Genomic DNA, 7,905 nt, shown 5'->3' with positions numbered 1-7,905 from the left:
AAAGAAAGAATATCATTTTCTTATAGATGTTTGATTTTGTTAGCTAAATGCTTCTTTTGCCTATCAGTGAGCTTTCTTTTTCATGCAAAAATTGGACATGTTGAAGCTAATGTGTTTAGGGCATTGACGTGATATCCTAAGTTTATTTTTTCCTAAGATATCAAGATCTAAATTAGCTTGATATATATTGTTTGCTCATATTTAATAGGTTAAGGTTTTCAGTAGTTGACATGAGACAAGGGCACTTCATGTTGATCCTTTTGAGTCCAAAATTCGTTATTGCCAAATTCTAAAAACATGGCATATTTATTTATTACCTTTTAATCCAAATTATATTAAATTAAATATATTTGATTTGAGACAATAATTAACAAGATACACTTAATATCATGTAACAAATTTAGTGCAAAAACAACTCTTCGGTCTACCAAATTTGGGTTCAAATCTTTCACATACCCTTTTGTTGATGTCAATTATCAAACATGGGGTTTATCTGTGAATTATGAGGGTTGTTAAGGTCTTCAAGCTTCCTCAGATGGCTGGTTCCTGAGCCAGAAGTCATATCCTACACATGAAGAACTTGTGAGATGTTAGAGTTGGGATCTCCAATGGTTCCTCCGGTGATCAAGTCGGTTCAGAGCTTGAGTGGAGAAGTAAGAGTTAAGTTTTTAGCAAGAAAATTGCTTAGCATAATTAGAATAGCTTACGCTAGGCAACAGACCACAGTTTCTTTTATAGCATATCAGAAGGGTAGATATGTAATTTCGACCGAGTTAAACTAGCGGTTCAATCGTCACCTGCTTTACATGTGTCGGACGCTGAGGGGGTTAGTCACATAGGCGTTTAATGTGAGGGTGCATGACAGGATGCGCATAGTGCTGACTAGGCCCGATGAGTCATAAAGACTTTCAAGGCTGGAGCAATGATGATTCTGATCATGCATTTAAAGTGATGTCAATTTCCTATCGGCGAGGGCTCGAAAAATACACCGCCTTCCGATTCGTCTCGCTGGAGGCTGGTAAACACCATCTTTTTAGTCGACCTCGCAAATTGTCGGCCTAGAAGGGCCGAATGACGATAAGGAGTGGGTTGACTGGAATGATGGACCGAGTGAGGATGCTTCTCGTCTCAATCCTGCGGAGAGACCGACTAATACCATCTTTTTAGTCGGCCTCGCAAGGTATTGGCCTGGAAGGGCCGAGTGCCGATAGGGAGTGAGGTCTACTGGAATAGTAGGCCGAGTGAGGATGCTTCTCATTTTAATCCTGTAGGAAGCCGACAAGTACCGCCTTTTTAGTCAGCCTCCGCCTTTTTAGTCGGCCTCGCAAGTTGTCGGCCTGATGAGTCTATCACTAGAGTCACTCGAGTCGTCTTTCTTCTAATATGACTGATTAGGCATAGAGCGGGACACGTGTTAGCCTCCTCAGACGGCTGGTTCCTGAGCCAGAAGTCCTATCCTACATATGATGAACTTGTGAGATGTTAGAGTTGGGATCTTCAGCGGTTCCTCCGATGATTAAGTCATTTCAGAGCTTGAGTGGAGAAGTAAGAGTTAAGTTTTTAGCAAGAAAATTGCTTAGCATAATTAGAATAGCTTACGCTAGGCAGCAGGCCGCAGTTTCTTTTGTAGCATATCAGAAGGGTAGATAGGTAATTTCGACCGAGTCAAACTAGCTATTCAATCGTCATCTTCTTTTACATGTGTCGGTCGCTGAGGTGGGTTAGTCACGGAGGCATTTAATGTGAGGTGACAGGATGCGCATAGTGCTGACGAGGCCTAATGAGTCATAAAGACTTTCGAGACTAGAGCAATGATGATTCTGATCATGCATTTAAAGTGATGACAATTGACTGTCGACGAGGGCTCGAAAAATACACCACCTTCCGACTCGTCTCACTGGAGGCTGGCAAACATTATCTTTTTAGTCGGCCTCGCAAATTATCGGCCTGGAAGGGCCGAGTGCCGATAAGGAGTGGGGTCGACTGGAATGGTGGGCCGAGTGAGAATGCTTCTCGTCTCGATCCTGCGGAGAGGTCGACTAGTACCATCTTCTTAGTCGGCCTCGCAAGGTATTGGCCTGGAAGGGTCAAGTGCCGATAGGGGGTGGGGTTGACTGGAATAGTAGGCCGAGTGAGTATGCTTCTCGTTTCAATCCTGCGGGAAGTCGACAAGTACCGCCTTTTTAGTCGACATCGCAAGTTGTCAGCCTATTGAATCTACCGCTAGAGTCGCTCAAGTCGTCTTTCTTCGAATATGGCTGATTAGGCACAGAGTGGGACACGTGTCAACCTCCAAATGGTGATCAACACTTAGCTATTTGCATGCTATAATACCTTCCAATTTGTGGTGAAGATGGAACAATATGTGTTTAAGTAGACATGTTCTTATGTTAAAGTGCTCAACGTTGCACCTTAATACCTCGTAAACACGGCAAACACCTTATAGTTTCACTCACTTTGCAGCACTTACATAGTCATAGCAGTTATATTCGTCAAGAGTAATTTCGTACCCTCTATTATGCATGCAAACAAGAATATTTTCGTACGTATATTGTCATACGTATGACAAAATTAATTACCATGTGAATGTTATATGAATACCTAAATAACAATTTTCACAATGGTATAATATAAGATTTTGATATATAATTTTAAAACAAGTTACGCCACGCAAAAACAAGTGAGTATATAATTGCGGAGTGACGCAATAAGGTATTCAAGCGCTACTTAGATTAATAAGAGTTCATTTGCAAACAACCCTAATGCTTATTTTAATGGTATAATTTCATCCCAATCGAGTAAAAAAGAGAAATCTATAATTTAACCCAAAGAGAGAACACTAACATGCAATTAACACTGAGTAGTATATTTGAGAAAAAGCTTTACAATCTAAATCAACTCTACGATAAACACTTTATCACTTGTACAATACATTTTCATTCCATTGTCGATATTGTACGCATCACAACTTTCATTTTCCACCATCAACTTTTTTAACACAACGAAGCACAAATTCTCATTTACAAACACTCCTTCCATAAATAAAATTGCCATCCATACCCTTCCTACTTTATTTACACTTCTTCGGCCCAATCCTAAACCCCTGAAGCGCCGCGTTCCTCGCACAAAGCCCAGCCCGAAAAAGCCCATTAACGCTTCTAGTCAAACGGTCAATCCCAACCGTTAACTCATCCGTCGTTTTCTCCGCTTCCTCCGTCAAACTCCACAGCTCCTCCGTTATCTTTCCGTTTTCAACCACCTCCTTCAATTTCTTCACGACGGAATCAACTGCTTCAGTCTCCGCCGCAGAACCTCCTATCTTTCCGTTAACCGCCGTGGAACGCCGTCGTCTCCTCCTCCTCGTTCCACTCTGCTATGGAGTCACGAGCCTTGCTCGTGAGCTCAGGGGTGAGCGGGCGGTGGGAGAGGAGGTGGAGGCCGAAGGCGACGTGGAGGCGGCGGCGGGAGAGGCGGTCGACTTCGGCAGTGACGGAGTTGACGGCGTCGAGCAACGCGGCGGAGGCGTCGAGGTGAGACGAGAGCGCCTCAACGTCGCGTTCGGATCTTGAAAGATTCGGATCCGACAAGAGAGCCGAAAATGAGGCTAGGGTTTCAGACAGAAGATCGACGGCGAGGGCCAGAAACGAGAGGGTGACCTTCGGCGAGTATTTGAGGAGGGAGGTGAGGCGGCGGATTAGGGTTTCATCGAAGGGTTTCGGGGTCTTAGATGGTTTGCCAGGGTTAGGGTTTGCGAATGGGTCGATTTGGGTGAATTTTTGGGTCAGCGACATTTTTTTTGCGAAAGAAAAAGATTGGATTTTTTTTCCTCCTCTTCTTCTTTTTTGAGAGGGTGAGAGGGAGAAGAAGACGATGGATATTTATCGAGTGGAATTGGTGGACAGCGGAATTTCGAAGAAAGAGGAGAAAGCGAGCGTGAGCGGATTTTGCGGTGGGAAGTGGGCTTTGATTTGTAGGTTAATTACGGTAATGCCATGGGCACTGGGTTTTTTGATCGTTTTGAGTCGAGCCTCGCTACCGCTACGTAGGTTTTGAATGATTGACTAGTGGATAAGGATGTAGAAATATGCAGGAAGTTTTTTCCTTAAAAAAAAAAAACCTTCAACCCATTAAAATAACCCTCAACACTCAACCTACCTTTCTTTGGTGCACAAATGTACTTGGATATTGTTGGCTACACGGATTCTTTAACTATAATATCTCATTGGTGTTTGGCCTGAATACCTGAAACTAACTAGTCAAATGTGTATTTCTTGATTATTGTTCCTTGTTACTACAATGATAAAACATGTACATTTGCATCGTCTTACATTTCCGCGGATATATGATGATGAATACATCCGCAAATATCTATTCACTTTTGTACTCTTATATTTGCGGTAATTATTTTTATTTTTATTTATTTTTGGGTCAGATATGCAAATAGTCTAATACATCTTGTCAACCCTTGCTTCGAACAGAAGTTAACATAAGTTGGGAACAAGGAACCGCTTATAAATTACCAAAAGAATAGAGAGAACCACTGTATATATAAAGTAATATATTCATTAATTTATTTATAATTAACCAAGGATTATAATCGACCTAATAACTTGGCTCATGTGCAAGTAAGGAAGTACAGTTTTAAAAAAAAAAGTAGCACGTGCGTGAGACTCTTCCGACAGGGGCAAAACAGAAAATATTTTGACATTCAAGGGTAAAGACAAATTTATCAAACACCGTATACTTTGTCAGAACGAACACGGCTTTTTCATGATATCACAGTATCCGAAGCCTTTTTATGATACGGCGGAAAACCACGGCCTTAAAAGGTCCACTCGCCATCAGCTTACCAAACCGAGTCCACCCCGGAAATGGCGGGTCCGTAAATAAGTGTAATGTCCACATTCGTGGGTACCGGCTAAGATAGAGAAGGAACGAGCGTACCACACAGACACAATGAAAACGTATGAAACCCCCCGCGGGCCCGCGCTTCGCCGTATTTTTGTCCCTGCTTTTTTTCACGAAGCTTCGCGTCATTTCTAGATTTGCAATACTGAGCCGCTGAGTTAAAATATTGCACTTCTTTCACGAAGCTTCGCTTTTTTTTTTTGCAATACTGAGCCGCGGTGTTAAAATATTGCAAATTCTAGATTTTTAAGCTCATGCTGCGAGTTGAGTGATGATAAAGTCTCTGTTATTTAGCGTGTCGATCTATACATTGAGTCAATACGTAGTCTGGATTCAAACTTTGCAAAGCCAAAATTCTATAGCTTCTGATTTTTGGACTTTGGACTCGATCGGGCTTGTGAGCTTTGACTCGTATGCTTCTGCTCCGGCCTCTTAGAAGCTCCGCCACCGAGGCCGTATATAATATTTAGCGATTTTTTTGTTGCGTGCATCAGTTTTAAAATTATACATTTTTAAAAATTGATGGGTATCAAGCTTTTTCAGATTTAGGGGTAGAAAGAGATATCGAAACTGTTGGAGTTGTAACTTAAAACTTGCTTTTGAAGTGGGGAAGTTTAGTCCCACGTTGGATAGGAGATGTGAATGAAGATTGTTTATAAGCTTTTCCTTTCACTCCTATGCTTAGAAGTAAATATGATATTATAGCCTACCACACCCACACGGCGCCGCCGAACCGCACCAGCACTGGCTCGGGAGGGCGCCGGCAGCCGGCCCACGACCGCGGACACGAATGCAGATTCGGATTGATGGGTCCTTAACCTGCTACATTTTGGACTTTTTTTTTTTTTGCAACTGGAACAATTAAAACGTGATAAACATGGAACGGATCTTCAGGAGATTATTTTGTAACTGGAACGATTAAACCGTGATAAACATAGAGCAGGTCTTCACGAGAATTGATCGGGTAAACGACTAAAATTATGGATCTAAACGACTAAAATTGTGGATCTAAACGTCTGCTTTTAACCTCTATAAAAACCAATACCTGCGAGGGCTAGAGGTACAGATTAACAACAGAGCTTCTCCTTTTCTTTTCTCTTCAAAAATTTCTTCTTGTTGTTCTTGGCTGGTTCTCTAAAAGTCTACGAAGAATTCGAAAAACCTTCTTGAAGCTCGTGCCGACGAGAAGGAGATCGCCTGATTGAGGTGTTGGATATTTATTAAGAAAAGGCAATTTTGCCTTTGTGTTTTAGTCCCACATCGGAAAATTGAAAAGAATCCTCTCTCCCTCAACCCTATAAATACACCCTTATTCACATTCTAAAACATAAGAAAATAAAGTTTTTTCTCCTCTCCTCTGGTTTAAAGAAAAATTGTTTTTCCCCTTTATAAATTTTGTTATTAATTTTTTGGACAATCTTCTTCATCTGAGCTGAACCTCTGTACTCTCGCCTGAGCACGGAGGCTGACCGTTTCCGGGGGTTTTTACCGCTAGGGGGGAGAGAACCATTTGCGTCAGGGCGATAGGCGGGTTCTTAATCTTCTAGGACAGTGATTACACGACTGCTCCCGTCGGGCCTGGTTTTCTTATCTCTTATTTATCTCTTATTTATTTTATTCGGATTTATCTGCTTGCTATAACCTTTAAAGTTGGTAAGTTTCCAACAATCTAAAAGATTGAGAAGTTTATAGCTTTTGATTTAAATCCGGTGGAAAAATTATTTTTAAAGTTACTGTTCATAAGAATAGTCTACTGTTCATCAAAAAAATTCATCTTTTATGTTACTGTTCATCTAGATCTATTCATATATCTGCTGTTAACATTGTTTTAAAAAAATTGTTTTCGGTTACTGTTCACCCGAAAAATTATTGTTCATATTATTTTAGTTATTTTTCGTTAAAAAATTTTTTTTGTTACTGTTCACCCAAAATAGTCTCTGCTAATTACTTTTTTTATCTTTTGATTAATTAGTTGTTGTTTTATTTTAAAAAAATATATATAAATAATTAAAAGTTACTGTTTATTTATTTTTAAGAATGGTACTGTTCATTTTTAAAAATGACGTTACTGTTCATTTATTTTAAGGGTGTTACTGTTCATTTTAAAGATGACGTTACTGGTCATTTATTTTTAAGAACGTTACTGTTAATTTTTAAAAAAAATGATGCCACTGTTCATTTATTTTAAGGACATTACTGTTCATTTATTTATTTTAAAAAAAACGTTATTGTTAATTTAAAAACAGTTTTAATGTTCATTTTATTTTAAAAAAAATTCTGCTTAATGCTTACATAAAGCACTGTTCATTAAAGATTTATTCTTCTTTGTTCATAAAAATACAATTACTGTTTTATGAAAATTTGGTTTCTAAAGCCTATTTTAAAAGTAAAGATTATCTCTGTGATTAATTGCTCATGTTTATTGTTGATTAATTTGAGCTGTTAAATGCCTATTTTCATTAATCCTCTTTAATGTGTAAGCTTTATAGATGGGTTTTGCTCTCACGACATTTAAATCATGAGGTTCGAACATCAATAGGTAAAGCCCTCCTCGGCCTTATCCAACATATGTTTGCATTATAATTGCTTGACAAATTAAATGCTTACAGGAAATATTTTAAAGTTTCTATATACTATTAAGGAACAAAAACTCATTGAGTGAACCGGTTTAAATTTTTTGGATTAGTTGGTTTCTAAGGCAAGGTTTAGGGGTTGCGTAATGTGCTCTGCAAGGAACGAGGTATTTAATTGATCTTTGATCAACCTCTAGTATTATCCTTACCTGGCTAACTACCCAGGTAAAACATTAATCTTTTCACTTAAGGAGTTTTTGGTTAGGAATAAGAGGAACCGAAATTATGAGAAAAATTCATATGCATTTATTTAATTACGCTTCTTGCATCATATATTGCCTAATGATAAATGATCAATATACGAGTAAACCAAATCAAAGAGGTGCATCTTTTAAAATTCTATTTTATATGGTGGATTATATTT

General features: G+C 39.2%; 1 pseudogene; it reads right to left on the bottom strand.

Annotated features, from left to right (window-relative positions):
• LOC109820661 lies at positions 2,841–3,875 on the bottom strand (annotated as a pseudogene).

The sequence above is a fragment of the Asparagus officinalis genome, chromosome 1 (genome assembly GCF_001876935.1).
Source record: "Asparagus officinalis chromosome 1, Aspof.V1, whole genome shotgun sequence".
Lineage (NCBI taxonomy): Eukaryota > Viridiplantae > Streptophyta > Magnoliopsida > Asparagales > Asparagaceae > Asparagus > Asparagus officinalis.
This window is presented reverse-complemented; position numbering and strand designations above follow the sequence as displayed.